The sequence below is a fragment of the Hyla sarda genome, chromosome 2 (genome assembly GCF_029499605.1).
Source record: "Hyla sarda isolate aHylSar1 chromosome 2, aHylSar1.hap1, whole genome shotgun sequence".
In the NCBI taxonomy this organism is placed as follows: Eukaryota; Metazoa; Chordata; class Amphibia; order Anura; family Hylidae; genus Hyla; species Hyla sarda.
Window position 1 is genome coordinate 425,186,690 of NC_079190.1, and position 17,079 is coordinate 425,203,768.

Genomic DNA, 17,079 nt, shown 5'->3' on the forward strand with positions numbered 1-17,079 from the left:
ATCTTCGTGCTTTGCAGATGCAACCTGAGCCCTTGGCTGCTAAGTCCATTTGATCTTGCTGAAAGCTCTGGTAAGGTTACAGGGCTAGCCTTAGGGTATGTTCACACTGAGGAATTGGAGAGGAATTTCCACGAGTAATTCTGCTCGCTTTTTCCTCTCTAAATCATTCAGCAGTGAAAATCCCCATAGAGCTGTGCAGAATTTCTGCCCCTCAGTTCAAACTGAGGAATTTCCTCAAGCAGAATTCTGAAGAGGAAATCTGTTTTGCTTGAAGAGAGAACATGTTCTTTCTTTCAAGCGGAATCAGCGTCGTTCTCCCATAGAGATCAATGTTATAATTTTTTTCAGTCAGAAGCATTTCCATGCGGAATTTGCATGGAATTTGCATGGAATTTACGCATGAAAAAAAAAGAGGAGTATTTATGAATAAAAAAATACATATATTATGCCCACTCTCCACCCACTTTTTATTCAGCAGCCATTTTGAGATTCTCATTTCTGATTCTGTGACTGTATTCAGAGTCTGTGAATAATCTCTCTCAGAGAAAAATGCAAAATTTTCACCAAAAATGAGTGGAAATGCCCCTGAAAATCAGTCTGTGGAAATGGCCGCTGGAACTCCTCTCACTCTTGATACTCCTTCTCTTCTCCTCCTCCGCATGAAACCTGCATTTCCGCGTGGAATTCCGCGCGAATTCCGTGTGAAATCGCTGCTAATTCTGAGCGGAAAAAAAACTGTATTTTGGGGTGGAAATCTTCAGCGTGATTTCCGCCCCAATTCCTCAGTGTGAACATACCCTTAGGCTATGTTCACACAGCAGAATTTCCATATGGAATTCCGCACAGAGATTCAGCAGAAGCAGAGTCCCATTGATTTAATTGGGATTCTGCTGCACTGTTCACATAGCAGAATTCTGGTGTCCGCAGAAAGAATAAGCATGTCTTTTCTTTCTGCGGATTCTGCAATGAATGCATTGCCGTCTTTGAGATGGCAAATTCCCAAAGTGGACCTAGGGGCAATGTCGTGTGAACATAGCCTTAGATTCTGTAACCTAGACTGGAGTGGACTATTGGCAGCTTTTTTTTTTTTTTTTTTTTACAGCGTTACTATCATTAGTAAGAAAAAAAAAATGATTAAATCAGTGTAGTAATGTGCCATAAGACCTGTATAATGTAATGCAATGTGCCCTCTCCCCTGTCATGAGGTCTGCACAAACATTTTTACTTTTTCAAAGCATATTGGCTGAATGCATGCTCTTTATAACGCTAAGGCAGCCATGTATGCTCCAGATACAGTCATGGCCGTAAATGTTGTCACCCCTGAAATGTGTATTTCTCACAGAAAAGGATTGCAGTAACACATGTTTTGCTATACACATGTTTATTCTCTTTGTGTGTATTGGAACTAAACCAAAAAAGGGAGGAAAAAATGTAAATTGGACATAATGTCACACCAAACTCCAAAATTGGTCTGGACAAAATTATTGGCACCCTTAACTTAATATTTGGTTGCACACCCTTTGGAAAAAATAACTGAATTCAGTCGCTTCCTATAACCATCAATGAGCTTCTTACACCTCTCAGCCGGAATGTTGGACCACTCTTCCTTTGCAAACTGCTCCAGGTCTCTCTTCTTGGAAGGCGCCTTTTCCCAACAGCAATTTTAAGATCTCTCCACAGGCGTTCAATGGGATTTAGATCTGGACTCATTGCTGGACACTTCAGAACTCTCCAGTGCTTTGTTGCCATCCATTTCTAGGGCTTTTTGACATATGTTTGGGGTCATTGTCCTGCTGGAAGACCCACGATCTCGCACGCAAACCCAGCTTTCTGAAACTGGGCTGTACAGTGCGACCAAAAATCCGTTGGTAATCCTCAGATTTCATAATGCCTTGCACACATTCAAGGCACCCAGTGCCAGAGGCAGCCAAACAACCCCAAAACATCCTTGAACCTCCACCATATTTCACTGTAGGTACTGTGTTCTTTCCTTTGTAGGCCTCATTCCATTTTCGGTAAACAGTAGAATGATGTGCTTTACCAAAAAGCTCTATCTTGGTCTCATCTGTCCACAAGACGTTTTGCCTGATGGATTTTGGCTTACTCAAGTTCATTTTGGCAAAATATAGTCTTGCTTTTTTATGTCTCTGTATCAGCAGTGGGGTCCTCCTGGGTCTCCTGCCATAGTGTTTCATTTCATTTAAATGTAGACGGACAGTTCGCGCTGACACTGATGCTCCCTGAGCCTGCAGGACAGCTTGAATATTGTTGGAACTGTTTGGGGCTGCTTATCCACCATCCGGACTATCCTGCGTTGACACCTTTCATCAATTTTTCTCTTCCGTCCACGCCCAGGGAGATTAGCTACAGTGCCATGGGTTGCAAACTTCTTGATAATCTTGCGCACTGTGGACAAAGGCAAATCTAGATCTCTGGAGATGGACTTGTAACCTTGAGATTGTTGATATTTTTCCACAATTTTGATTCTCAAGTCCTCAGACAGTTCTCTTCATTTCTTTCTGTTGTCCATGCTTAGTGTGGCACACACAGACGCACAATGCAAAGACTAAGTGAACTTCTCTCCTTTTTATCTGCTTTTATGTGTGATTTTTATATTGCTCACACCTGTTACTTGCCTCAGGTGAGTTTAAAGGAGCATCATATGCTTGAAACAACCTTATTTTTCCACATTTTTGAAAGTGTGCCAATAATTTTGTCCAGCTCATTTTTGCAGTTTGGTGTGACATTGTCCATTTTTTCCTCCCTTTTTTGGTTTAATTCCAATACACACAAAGGGAATAAACACGTGTATAGCAAAACATGTGTTGCTGCAATCCTTTTCTGTGAGAAATACTTCATTTTCTTGAAAAATTTCAGAGGTGCCAACATTTACAGCCATGACTGTAACTAATACAGCCATGTGAAACTATATGGTGCAAGAGCAGAAGAAAAACCTGCCATTCTCACAGCTTTGTAACCAAAGTGCATGCTTTTTATTACCCTAAAACAGCCATGTGGAACCTACCGTATATGCCGGCGTATAAGACGACTTGGCGTATAAGACGACCCCCAACTTTTACAGTTAAAATATAGAGTTTGGGATATACTCGCCATATAAGACTACCCCTCCAACCACGATGTACAGTACCTTGTAGTTCCCCCCACATTAGGTAGGCATCATGTTCCCCCACATTAGGTAGGCAGTATAGTTCCCCCCACATTAGGTAGGCAGTATAGTTCCCCCCACATTAGATAGGCAGCATAGTTCCCTCCACATTAGATTGCCAGTTCCCCCACATTAGGTTGCCAGTTCCCCCACATTAGATTTCCAGCTCCCCCACATTAGGTTGGCAGTTCCCCCACATTAGGTCGGCAGTTCCTCCACATTAGGTCGGCAGCTCCCCCACAATAGTAGGCAGCTCCCCCACAATAGGTCAGGAGTTACCCCACATTAGGTCAGCAGTTCCCCCACATTAGTAGGCAGCTCCCCCACATTAGTAGCAGTTCCCCCACAATAGTAGGCAGCTCCCCCACATTTGTAGGCAGCTCCCCCCACATTTGTAAGCAGCTCCCCCCACATTAGGTCAGCAGTTCCCACACAATAGTAGGCAGCTCCCCCCACATTTGTAGGCAATTCCCACACATTAGGTCAGCATTTCCCCCACAATAGTAGGCAGTTCCCCCACAATAGTAGGCAGCTCCCCCCACATTTGTAGGCAGCTCCCCCACAATAGTAGGCAGCTCCCCCCACATTTGTAGGCAGCTCCCCCACAATAGTAGGCAGCTCCCCCCACATTTGTAGGCAGCTCCCCCCACATTTGTAGGCAGCTCCCCCCACATTAGATTGGCAGCTCCCCCCCCAACAGACATACAGCTTCCAGCCATATACAGTGTGTGGCTGCAGGCTGTATGTCTGTACTGCCCCCACAGTGTTCCGATCACCGCTCCTCCGGCCCGGGTCACCATCTACTGCTATGGCCTATGGACCATAGCAGTAGGTGCCGGGGGGGGGGGGGGGGGAGTGGTGACCGGATCACTCAAGATAGCACGGCCGGTCACTCACCAGGCCCCGGTCGGCATGTCCTCCTGCGGTCCTCCTGGTCCTGCACTACTCTGCCTCTATGGTTGTAGGCACGTGATGTCACTGACGTCCCGTGCGTACAACCATAGAGACGGAGGACCGGACCGCAGGAGGACCGAAGGAGGATCGCAGGAGGACGCCGGGGAATGGTAAGTGACCGGCGGACATCCTTATGTCCCGAAAAAATTTTTCGGGACACAGGGATGTCTGGCATAGGAATACCTATGATTATCTGCCAGCCCCCGCCTGCAGCCACACATGAGAGGCGGCCCGGGCAGATAATCAGAAGTTTTCCTATCCCGGACCTCAATACCCGGCGTATAAGACGACCCCCGACTTTTCAGAAGAAAATTCAGGGTTAAAAAGTCGTGATATACGGTATATGGTGCACATGCACAAGAAAGAAGTTTAAAAAAAAATGACCACAGAGAAACTATTTTGCATATAAATAATAGTTTAACACCTTGTTTTGCTTGTAACTGTGCATGTGAATGCTTCTCCTGAAGAAGCTGCAGGCTGTCTGCATCTTGTCTGTGCTCTGAGAAACAGCATGGAGATAACCACACCTCCTTCCCCCTCCCCTCACAGATTTTGGTACTTTTAAAAAAAGGCTGAATTTTCTGGGTTCGTTTGCAGAAGAGACCCCTAGTGGCCATTTTTTTAAACCTGTTTTTCACATCTTTAGCAATTACATTTTTTAATGAAGTATTTTAGGAAAATGCTTAGTTTTTAAGAAAATATTTAATGGAAAAAAGTTGTTTCTAACGACTGTAACGCTTTAAAGGTCATTGGTAATTATTCTGATCAGATCCTTATTGTCATTGCATTCTATTAATAATACCTGCTCATGGAATTCCTATGTTAATAAAAACATACATAGAACATTATGGGTTGTTCAGTGAAAGACAACCTATCCATTAGTCACAGACAACATGCTCTCCAATAATTTTTGTAGTAGCGTTGGAAATGCCCGGATACAGCACTCAGGTCTCATCGGTGCTCCCATAAAAAATGGATGCCATCTGTAGCACATGCTGCTCTCAGAGAGCCGAGGTCCTGTTTAGGAAAACCCAGGGAGTTCCAGCTGTCAAATCCTCTGCTATTAAACACTTATCCCCTATCCTGTGAATAGGGGATAATTTGTTTTATTGAGCAACCCCTCAAGGCTAAGTTTCCACTTGTTTTTTTTTTCCTGCGTTTTTTTTGTGTGAACAAAAGCACCAGAAAAAACGCCAGTACAATGTCCTGCGTCTGATGTTTTTTCTGGCGTTTTTTTTCTGGCATTTGAGTGGAAATTGCTTTTTTGGCCCCTTTGGCGTTTTTTTTTCTCAAAATTTGTTGGGTACCAATATATATATATATATATATCTAGAGAGAGAGTATACAAAAAAAAGAGGATTGCAGCAGCACACATTGGTCAAAAAAATTGAGGCTCTTAGCGCACTTTTTGATCAAAACGTGTCCCCCATCCACCACGGGGAGGTGGCCTCATTTAGGATGGGACTATAGCACAAATTCTGAGCCTAACGCTCAACTATCCACTCACCTCTCCTGGGCATATAGCCTCTGACTGGGTGACATGCTGGATCCATTTAAAACTCCACCTGTGAAAAAGGGGTAGGGGTGCACAGCTAAAGAGGGTGCCATTTCCCCCTGAATTGTACATACAAGAAAAAAGAAAGATAGCCAGCACAACAGCCTAATACATGGGTGCACACTGCTGTGGCAGATACAGAGTATACAAAAAAAGAGGATTGCAGCAGCACACATTGGTCAAAAAATTTAGGCTCTTAGCGCACTTTTTGATCAAAACGTGTCCCTTATCCACCACGGGGAGGTGGCCTCATTTAGGATGGGACCCTAGCACAAATTGTGAGCCTAACGCTCAACTATCCACTCACCTCTCCTGGGCCTTAGCCAATCATAGCTCATCTCACACTGAACTGCTCTAGGCGGTGTGTAGCTGTTACGCCGAGCGCTCCGGGTCCCCGCTCCTCCCCGGAGCGCTCGCTACACTCTCTCCGCTGCAGCGCTCCGGTCAGATCCACTGACCCGGGGCGCTGCGATTCTGCTTCCAGCCGGGATGCGATTCGCGATGCGGGTAGCGCCCGCTCGCGATGCGCACCCCGGCTCCCGTACCTGACTCGCTCTCCCTCGGTCCTGTCCCGGCGCGCGCGGCCCCGCTCCCTAGGGCGCGCGCGCGCCGGGTCTTTGCGATTTAAAGGGCCACTGCGCCGCTGATTGGCGCAGTGATTCCAATTAGTGTCTTCACCTGTGCACTTCCCTATATCACCTCACTTCCCCTGCACTTCCCTGCTGGATCTTGTTGCCATTGTGCCAGTGAAAGCGTTCCTTGTATGTTCCTAGCCTGTGTTCCAGACCTCCTGCCGTTGCCCCTGACTACGATCCTTGCTGCCTGCCCCGACCTTCTGCTACGTCCGACCTTGCTTCTGTCTACTCCCTTGTACCGCGCCTATCTTCAGCAGCCAGAGAGGTTGAGCCGTTGCTAGTGGATACGACCTGGTCACTACCGCCGCAGCAAGACCATCCCGCTTTGCGGCGGGCTCTGGTGAAAACCAGTAGTGACTTAGAACCGATCCACTAGCACGGTCCACGCCAATCCCTCTCTGGCACAGAGGATCCACTACCCGCCAGCCGGCATCGTGACAGTAGATCCGGCCATGGATCCCGCTGAAGTTCCTCTGCCAGTTGTCGCTGACCTCACCACGGTGGTCGCCCAGCAGTCACAACAGATAGCGCAACAAGGCCAACAGCTGTCTCAACTGACCGTTATGCTACAACAGTTACTACCACAGCTTCAGCAGTCATCTCCTCCGCCAGCTCCTGCACCTCCTCCGCAGCGAGTGGCCGCTCCTGGGCTACGCCTATCCTTGCCGGATAAATTTGATGGGGACTCTAAGTTTTGCCGTGGCTTTCTTTCCCAATGTTCCCTGCATCTGGAGATGATGTCGGACCTGTTTCCCACTGAAAGGTCTAAGGTGGCTTTCGTAGTCAGCCTTCTGTCCGGAAAAGCCCTGTCATGGGCCACACCGCTCTGGGACCGCAAGGACCCCGTCACTGCCTCTGTACACTCCTTCTTCTCGGAAATCCGAAGTGTCTTTGAGGAACCTGCCCGAGCCTCTTCTGCTGAGACTGCCCTGTTGAACCTGGTCCAGGGTAATTCTTCCGTTGGCGAGTATGCCGTACAATTCCGTACTCTTGCTTCAGAATTGTCCTGGAATAATGAGGCCCTCTGCGCGACCTTTAAAAAAGGCCTATCCAGCAACATTAAAGATGTTCTGGCCGCACGAGAAATTCCTGCTAATCTACATGAACTTATTCACCTAGCCACTCGCATTGACATGCGTTTTTCCGAAAGGCGTCAGGAGCTCCGCCAAGATATGGACTCTGTTCGCACGAGGCGTTTCTTCTCCTCGGCTCCTCTCTCCTCTGGTCCCCTGCAATCTGTTCCTGTGCCTCCCGCCGTGGAGGCTATGCAGGTCGACCGGTCTCGCCTGACACCTCAAGAGAGGACACGACGCCGCATGGAGAACCTCTGCCTGTACTGTGCTAGTACCGAACACTTCCTGAGGGATTGTCCTATCCGTCCTCCCCGCCTGGAAAGACGTACGCTGACTCCGCACAAAGGTGAGACAGTCCCTGATGTCTACTCTGCTTCTCCACGTCTTACTGTGCCTGTGCGGATGTCTGCCTCTGCCTTCTCCTTCTCTACCGTGGCCTTCTTGGACTCTGGATCTGCAGGAAATTTTATTTTGGCCTCTCTCGTCAACAGGTTCAACATCCCAGTGACCAGTCTCGCCAGACCCCTTTACATCAATTGTGTAAACAATGAAAGATTGGACTGTACCATACGCTTCCGCACGGAGCCCCTTCTAATGAGCATCGGATCTCATCACGAGAGGATTGAACTTTTGGTCCTCCCCAATTGCACCTCGGAAATTCTCCTTGGACTTCCCTGGCTTCAACTTCATTCCCCAACCCTGGATTGGTCCACTGGGGAGATCAAGAGTTGGGGGCCCTCTTGTTCCAAGGACTGTCTAAGACCGGTTCCCAGTAACCCTTGCCGTGACTCTGTGGTTCCCTCAGTAACCGGTCTCCCTAAGGCCTATATGGACTTCGCGGATGTTTTCTGCAAAAAACAAGCTGAGACTCTACCTCCTCACAGGCCTTATGATTGCCCTATCGACCTCCTCCCGGGTACTACTCCACCCCGGGGCAGAATTTATCCTCTCTCTGCCCCAGAGACTCTTGCCATGTCTGAGTATGTCCAGGAAAATTTAAAAAAGGGCTTTATCCGTAAATCCTCCTCTCCTGCCGGAGCTGGATTTTTCTTTGTGTCCAAAAAAGATGGCTCCCTACGTCCTTGCATTGACTACCGCGGTCTTAATAAAATCACGGTTAAGAACCGCTACCCCCTACCCCTCATCTCTGAACTCTTTGATCGCCTCCAAGGTGCCCACATCTTTACTAAATTGGACTTAAGAGGCGCCTATAACCTCATCCGCATCAGAGAGGGGGATGAGTGGAAAACGGCGTTTAACACCAGAGATGGACACTTTGAGTATCTGGTCATGCCCTTTGGCCTGTGCAACGCCCCTGCTGTCTTCCAAGACTTTGTCAATGAAATTTTTCGTGATCTGCTATACTCCTGTGTTGTTGTATATCTGGACGATATCCTAATTTTCTCTGCCAATCTAGAAGAACACCGCCAGCATGTCCGTATGGTTCTTCAGAGACTTCGTGACAATCAACTCTATGCCAAAATTGAGAAATGTCTGTTTGAATGCCAATCTCTTCCTTTTCTAGGATATTTGGTCTCTGGCCAGGAACTACAAATGGATCCAGACAAACTCTCTGCCGTCTTAGATTGGCCACGCCCCTCCGGACTCCGTGCTATCCAACGCTTTTTGGGGTTCGCCAATTATTACAGGCAATTTATTCCACATTTTTCTACCGTTGTGGCTCCTATCGTGGCTTTAACCAAAAAAAATGCCGATCCCAAGTCGTGGCCTCCTCAAGCGGAAGACGCCTTTAAACGACTCAAGTCTGCCTTTTCTTCGGCTCCCGTGCTCTCCAGACCTGACCCTTCCAAACCCTTCCTATTGGAGGTTGATGCCTCCTCAGTGGGAGCTGGAGCTGTTCTTTTACAAAAAAATTCTTCCGGGCATGCTGTCACTTGTGGTTTTTTTTCTAGGACCTTCTCTCCGGCGGAGAGGAACTACTCCATCGGGGATCGAGAGCTTCTAGCCATTAAATTAGCACTTGAGGAATGGAGGCATCTGCTGGAGGGATCAAGATTTCCAGTTATTATTTACACCGACCACAAGAACCTCTCCTACCTCCAGTCTGCCCAACGGCTGAATCCTCGCCAGGCCCGGTGGTCTCTGTTCTTTGCCCGATTTAATTTTGAGATTCACTTTCGTCCTGCCGATAAGAACATTAGGGCCGATGCTCTCTCTCGTTCCTCGGATGCCTCAGAAGTTGAACTCTCTCCGCAACACATCATTCCACCTGACTGCCTGATCTCCACTTCTCCAGCCTCCATCAGGCAAACTCCTCCAGGAAAGACCTTTGTTTCTCCACGCCAACGCCTCGGAATCCTCAAATGGGGTCACTCCTCCCATCTCGCTGGTCATGTGGGCATCAAGAAATCTGTGCAACTCATCTCCCGCTTCTATTGGTGGCCGACTCTGGAGACGGATGTTGTGGACTTTGTGCGAGCCTGCACTATCTGTGCCCGGGATAAGACTCCTCGCCAGAAGCCCGCTGGTTTTCTTCATCCCCTGCCTGTCCCCGAACAGCCTTGGTCTCTGATTGGTATGGATTTTATTACTGATTTACCCCCTTCCCGTGGCAACACTGTTATTTGGGTGGTCGTTGATCGATTCTCCAAAATGGCACATTTCATCCCTCTTCCTGGTCTTCCTTCAGCGCCTCAGTTGGCTAAACAATTTTTTGTACACATTTTTCGTCTTCACGGATTGCCTACGCAGATCGTCTCGGATAGAGGCGTCCAATTCGTGTCTAAATTCTGGAGGGCTCTCTGTAAACAACTCAAGATTAAATTAAATTTTTCTTCTGCATATCATCCCCAGTCCAATGGACAAGTAGAAAGAATTAACCAAGTCTTGGGTGATTATTTGCGACATTTTGTTTCCTCCCGCCAGGATGACTGGGCAGATCTCCTTCCATGGGCCGAATTCTCGTATAACTTCAGAGTCTCTGAATCTTCCTCCAAATCCCCATTTTTCGTGGTGTACGGCCGTCACCCTCTTCCCCCCCTCCCTACCCCCTTGCCCTCTGGTCTGCCCGCTGTGGATGAAATTTCTCGTGACCTTTCCATTATATGGAGAGAGACCCAAAATTCTCTCCTACAGGCTTCATCACGCATGAAGAGGTTCGCGGATAAGAAAAGAAGAGCTCCTCCCGTTTTTTCCCCTGGAGACAAGGTATGGCTCTCCGCTAAATATGTCCGCTTCCGTGTCCCTAGCTACAAGTTGGGACCACGCTATCTTGGTCCTTTCAAAATTTTGTGTCAAATTAATCCTGTCTCTTACAAACTTCTTCTTCCTCCTTCTCTTCGTATCCCTAATGCCTTTCACGTCTCTCTTCTTAAACCACTCATCCTCAACCGTTTTTCTCCCAAATCTGTTCCTCCCACTCCTGTTTCCGGCTCCTCGGACATCTTCTCTGTCAAAGAGATCTTAGCCTCTAAAAAGGTCAGAGGGAAAACTTTTTTTCTAGTGGACTGGGAGGGTTGTGGTCCTGAAGAGAGATCCTGGGAACCTGAGGACAACATCCTAGATAAAAGTCTGCTCCTCAGGTTCTCAGGCCCTAAAAAGAGGGGGAGACCCAAGGGGGGGGGTACTGTTACGCCGAGCGCTCCGGGTCCCCGCTCCTCCCCGGAGCGCTCGCTACACTCTCTCCGCTGCAGCGCTCCGGTCAGATCCACTGACCCGGGGCGCTGCGATTCTGCTTCCAGCCGGGATGCGATTCGCGATGCGGGTAGCGCCCGCTCGCGATGCGCACCCCGGCTCCCGTACCTGACTCGCTCTCCCTCGGTCCTGTCCCGGCGCGCGCGGCCCCGCTCCCTAGGGCGCGCGCGCGCCGGGTCTTTGCGATTTAAAGGGCCACTGCGCCGCTGATTGGCGCAGTGATTCCAATTAGTGTCTTCACCTGTGCACTTCCCTATATCACCTCACTTCCCCTGCACTTCCCTGCCGGATCTTGTTGCCATTGTGCCAGTGAAAGCGTTCCTTGTATGTTCCTAGCCTGTGTTCCAGACCTCCTGCCGTTGCCCCTGACTACGATCCTTGCTGCCTGCCCCGACCTTCTGCTACGTCCGACCTTGCTTCTGTCTACTCCCTTGTACCGCGCCTATCTTCAGCAGCCAGAGAGGTTGAGCCGTTGCTAGTGGATACGACCTGGTCACTACCGCCGCAGCAAGACCATCCCGCTTTGCGGCGGGCTCTGGTGAAAACCAGTAGTGACTTAGAACCGATCCACTAGCACGGTCCACGCCAATCCCTCTCTGGCACAGAGGATCCACTACCCGCCAGCCGGCATCGTGACAGTAGCAGTGTGAGGGAGGGAATTCTCCCCTGTATGGCTTCAGGTGATATCACGCCTAATGGTTAATGCCCCTTCCCAGTCTGTGAATCTGACTGAGATGAGCAGAAAATACAGAGCAATATCAAGGTAGAAAACTAACAAATAATTAAAAATAAAGGCTGTGGGTGGTTTATCATGATGGGGGCAGTGAACTGGGAGGATTATAAAATTTAACAAGATCATGAGAGGTACTCTTTAACACAGGGCCATTTGAAGGAATTTGGGGGCCCCAAGCAAAATGGACATGGAGGCCCCCCCCCTTTGATGTTCACGCACGTCACGCTCTGGGGCCGGCCCTTGAATTCTGAGAGCGCAACGTGAGCGAACGTTGATACGACGCACATTAGGTGCAGCAGTGTTCTCCCCACATTAGGTGCAGCAGAGTTCCCCCCACATTAGGTGCAGCATAGTTCTCCCCACATTAGGCAGGCAGTGTTCCCCCCACATTAGGCAGGCAGTGTTCCCCCCACATTAGGTGCAGCAGTGTTCCCTACCCATACCCCCTGTCCAGACCCCCCCCAGGGACATTTTTTTGGGTGGGGGGTCTGACTGCTGAGACCCCCACCGATCACCTCGGTTGAAGTGGTTCTCCAGCTGTTGGAAAGCTAAAACTCCCATAATGTCTGAAGAGCCTCTGGCAATGGGAGTTGTAGTTTTGTAACAGCTGGAGAGACACAGATTGGACACAGTTTTACCCATCCTCACTGCAGAACTTACAAGTGACTACAGCTCTGATGGGACAGTGAGGAGAACACACAATTATATCAGTGAACTGAGTGATGTCTTCTGACTTGAGTGATATCTTCTCTGTTATCTTTACCCTGAATATAATACTGCCACACACTGTATCCACTGAATATAATACTGCACACACTGTAACTTGAATACTGCCATACACTGTACCCACTAAATGTAATACTGCCACACACTGTACCCACTAAATATAATACTGACACACACTGTACCCTGAATATAATACTGCCACATGCTGTACCCACTAAATGTCATACTGCCACACACTGTACCCTGAATATAATACTGCCACATGCTATACCCACTAAATATAATTCTGCCACACAATGTACCCTGAATATAATGCTGCCACACACTGTACCCTGAATATAATGCTGCTCCACACTGTATCCACTGAATACAATACTGCCACACATGAATACACATCATATATACATATACACCCCTCTTATCCTCTGTGTCCTTATCACTCCCCGTAACCCCCCCCCCGCCAAACCTCTCCTCATCATTACTATAACTTCCCCCCCGCCCCTCTCCTGATTACTACTATAACCAGGGGGGGTTATTGGGAGGTGATAAGGAGAGGTGCAGGGGGGGGGGGCACCTCTCATCACCCCCTTAACACCCGTCCCTGCATCTCTTATCACCCCCATAACACCCCTCCCTGCATCTCTTATCAACGCCATAACACCCCCCTGCACCTCTCATGACCCCCATAACACCACTGCACCTCTCATGACCCACATAACACTCCCCCCTGCACCTCTCATCACCCCCATAACACCCCCCATAACATTCCCCATAACACCCCTGCACCTCTTATCATCCCCATAACATCCCCCTGCATCTCTTATCACCCCCAACACCCCTGCACCTCTTATCACCCCCATAACACCCCCTGCACCTCTTATCACCCCATAACACCCCCCTGCACCTCTTATCACCCCCATAACACACCCCCGACACCTCTTATCACCCCCAACACCCCTGCACCTCTTATCACCCCCATAACACCCCCCTGCACCTCTTATCACCCCCATAACACCCCCCTGCACCTCTTATCACCCCCATAACACCCCCTGCACCTCTTATCACCCCCATAACACCCCCCGGGCACCTCTTATCACCACCAGAACACCCCCCCTGCACCTCTTATCACCCCATAACACCCCCCCTGCACCTCTTATCACCCCTGCACCTCTCATCACCCCCATAACACTCCCCCCCCCCCCACACACACCTCTCATCAGCATTGTAGTCCCCTAACCACCATACAATCCCCCTACCCATCCCCCCCCCCCCCCCCGCACCAGTTTACTTACCCTGCCGGGGATCGTTGCAGCGGCGGAGGATGCTGGAGGTTCGCGTGGGGACATAAGCAGGGACAGGTCAGGTGATCGGAGTGGACGTGCGTGCCTGCGCGGGGCACGTGACGTCTCTACTCCCATCAGCCCCTGACCTGTCCGGTGCCGGCCCTGCTTTGTTTCTTAAGGGGTCAGCGCCCTACAAAGGTAATTTAATTGAAATGTGAAATGTGCGGGCCCCCCGAAGTGCCCCGTCGCTACTGGATGTGCAAGCACCAACTCTGCTCGGGGCCCCCAGCCAGCTCAGGGCCCCAAGTAATTGCTTGGTTTGCCGGTCCGGTAGCGACGGGCCTGCTTTAACACAGAAACTGCATCACAGAGGCAGAGACAGACTGATATCAGATGACCCAGTTAATATTGCATTCAGTATGAATACCCAGGAAAACATGCAGAGCTCTGAGCTAGTCAACCAGACCAAAGAGAAAGTTAACAGGGTGTAAAAAGTCACTAGCAGAGGAAATATACAATTAGACTATTCCAGTAAGCCAGGCAATAAAACGTTGCTGTTATTATTGCATGTAAGGGCCCTTATATAGGGGCCAATGGAGGAAGGCAATGATTTGCTGATCACCACTTGTTTGCTTACCCATCACATGACTCAATCGTCTGGATCATTTGTGTGCCATTCAATTGATCACTGTTGGCTGCTAGCCCTTGTTTACACAGGGCGGCCAATAGCGATAATTTACAGTATATGACCGCACAAAAGATACTACAAAAAAAAAAGTTTGCTCATTTGTCAGCTGATCTTGGGACCTTTTACACAGGCAGATGAGCAGAAACGGGCATTCCTAGGAAAGCTCATTTACTCAATAATGAACCTGTGTAAAAGGGTCTTAACACATAGACTTAATAAGACTGCAGTTAAACTGAGCATGTGCGACCCACCTAAGGTCATCACCAAGGACAACAGTTATCAAAACAATGCAGGCACATGGGGTATAAATAAACTTATATCTTTCAAACAGTACATTTTCAGAAATGATTATTTCTAGAGATGAGCGAATTTTTGGAAAATTTGATTCGGCCAATTTCGCCGAATTCCCCCCTCCCCCCCGAAATTGTTACTGTCCGAATTTATTTGTGGCAAATCACTATTAAAAAATGGCCTACAGAGTGTCTCAATAGGGGTGTTGAACACTTTGCCTTGCTGTAACACGCATAGGGTGTGTGCTGGTTTAGTGAAATCATACTGTTATTCAGTACATGCAGATGCTTTTGGCAATGTCCTCCATGCCATGAGAATGTGGTGACAAGAGTTACCTTCCATTCTGGACTTCTTACCTGGCTTTTATGTATAGCAATTATTTATTTAAATTATATTAAATATTGTTTAAAAATTTATAAGTCACTTTTCATAAATTATAAAATGTCGTTAAAAAAGTCTGCAAACTACAAGGCTCTTATAACAGCGATCAGCTAAGTGCTAAACATTGTTACATGATGTTCATTACAGACAGAGCTGTTACTAGCTCTTTTTGCTTCTGAGGCGAGAACAGAAGATAACAGTGATCAGCTAAGTGCTAAACATTGTTACATGATGTGCATTACAGACAGAGCTGTAGCTAGCTCTTTTTGCTCCTGAGGCGAGAACAGAAAATAACAGTGATCAGCTAAGTGCTAAACATTGTTACATGATGTGCATTACAGACATAGCTGTAGCTAGCTCTTTTTGCTCCTGAGGCAAGAACAGAAAATAACAGCGATCAGCTAAGTGCTAAACATTGTTACATGATGTGCATTAGAGACAGAGCTGTAGCTAGCTCTTTTTGCCCCTGAGGCAAAACCAGAAAATAACAGCAATTAGATAAGTGCTAAACATTGTTACATGATGTGCATTACAGACAGAGCTGTAGCTAGCTCTTTTTGCTCCTGAGGCGAGAACAGAAAATAACCATGATCAGCTAAGTGCTAAACATTGTTACATGATGTGCATTACAGACAGAGTTGTAGCTAGCTCTTTTTGCTCCTGAGGCGAGAACAGAAAATAACAGCAATCAGATAAGTGCTAAACATTGTTACACGATGTGCATTACAGACAGAGCTGTAGCTAGCTCTTTTTGCTCCTGAGGCGGGAACAGAAAATAACAGCGATCAGCTAAGTGCTAAACATTGTTACGTGACGTGCACAACAGACAGAGCTGCAGCTAGCTCTTTTTGCTCCTGAGGTGAGAACAGCAAATTGTGCCCCCCCCCCCCATTTTGGCTTGGGGCACCCCTTTGAAAAAAAATTAGCGGGACACCCTTACCAAAAAATCTGAGTCGTTCTCTTTTTTTTTTTTCTTCCCCATCTGGCACAGGACATCATGAAACCTGCAACACAAACATATTAGTGTTAGTTGCGCTTTTCCAGCATTATCCTCTGCTTTTCCCTACAAATGACTCCAGCCTCCTCCAAACACAATGCCACCAGCCTTCCCACAATGCACGAGGGGGAAGATTTATCAGAACATGTGCAGAGGAAAAGTTGCCCAGTTGCCCATAGCAATCAATAAGCTTGCTTCTTTCATTTTTAACAAGGCCTTTGCAAAATTAAATAAGAAATCTGATTAGTTGCTATGAGCAAGTGGGCTTTTCCTTTCGACAGGTTTTGATAAATCTCCAACAATGCCTCCAGCCCTCCCCCCAAGCACACACAATGCCTCCTGCATTACCCCACACAGTGACAGAGGGGTGTACATGGGAGACAGGGGCATAGAGGGGTGTACATGGGTGACAGAGGGGCATACAGGGGTGACAGAGGGGTGACAGAAGGGTGTAGAGCAGAAGGGTGTATGGGACAACAGAGGGGTGTCCAGGGGTTACAAAGAGGTGTAGAGGAGTGAAAGAAGGGTGGGGGTGCACTACCTGAAGCTGAGTAGGCCTCTATCAGTGTTGCCCCGGCACCTTCCCTCCATCCAGATCATTCCTTGGAGGGACCAGGGAGAATGCAGAGTCCAGAGCTGCTCTACAGGAGAGGGAGGATACACGAGGATTGAAACTGCAGCATCACCCTTCCTGCACTGCACTTAGACTCCCCTCCCACCTGGTACGCAGGCCTGGGTAGAAAAATCTAAAAATGTTAGCGCCATATTTCCCACCAGAGTGTCCTGGCACCCTGGTTGGGAATCAATGCCTCAGTGTAATGTGTGCTGGACCCACCTTGCACCCCCCTGCAACAGTGCACCTGAAGCAATCGCCTCACTCACCTCATCAGAGCTACAGCCCTGATTACAGAACATACAAGTGCAAAAAACACAAACGGCAAAA

The 17,079-nt window shown here is 48.4% G+C and overlaps 1 protein-coding gene across 1 annotated transcript in view; it reads right to left on the reverse strand.

Annotated features, from left to right (window-relative positions):
- Positions 1 to 16,099, reverse strand: part of LOC130358019 (interferon regulatory factor 6-like) — an 83,234-nt gene extending 67,135 nt beyond the window's left edge. Inside the window, exon 1 of the mRNA XM_056560819.1 lies at positions 16,080 to 16,099. The gene's annotated coding sequence lies outside the window, so the exon portion shown is untranslated. The remainder of the gene's footprint in view (positions 1 to 16,079) is intronic.
- Positions 16,100 to 17,079: the final 980 nt, after the last annotated feature.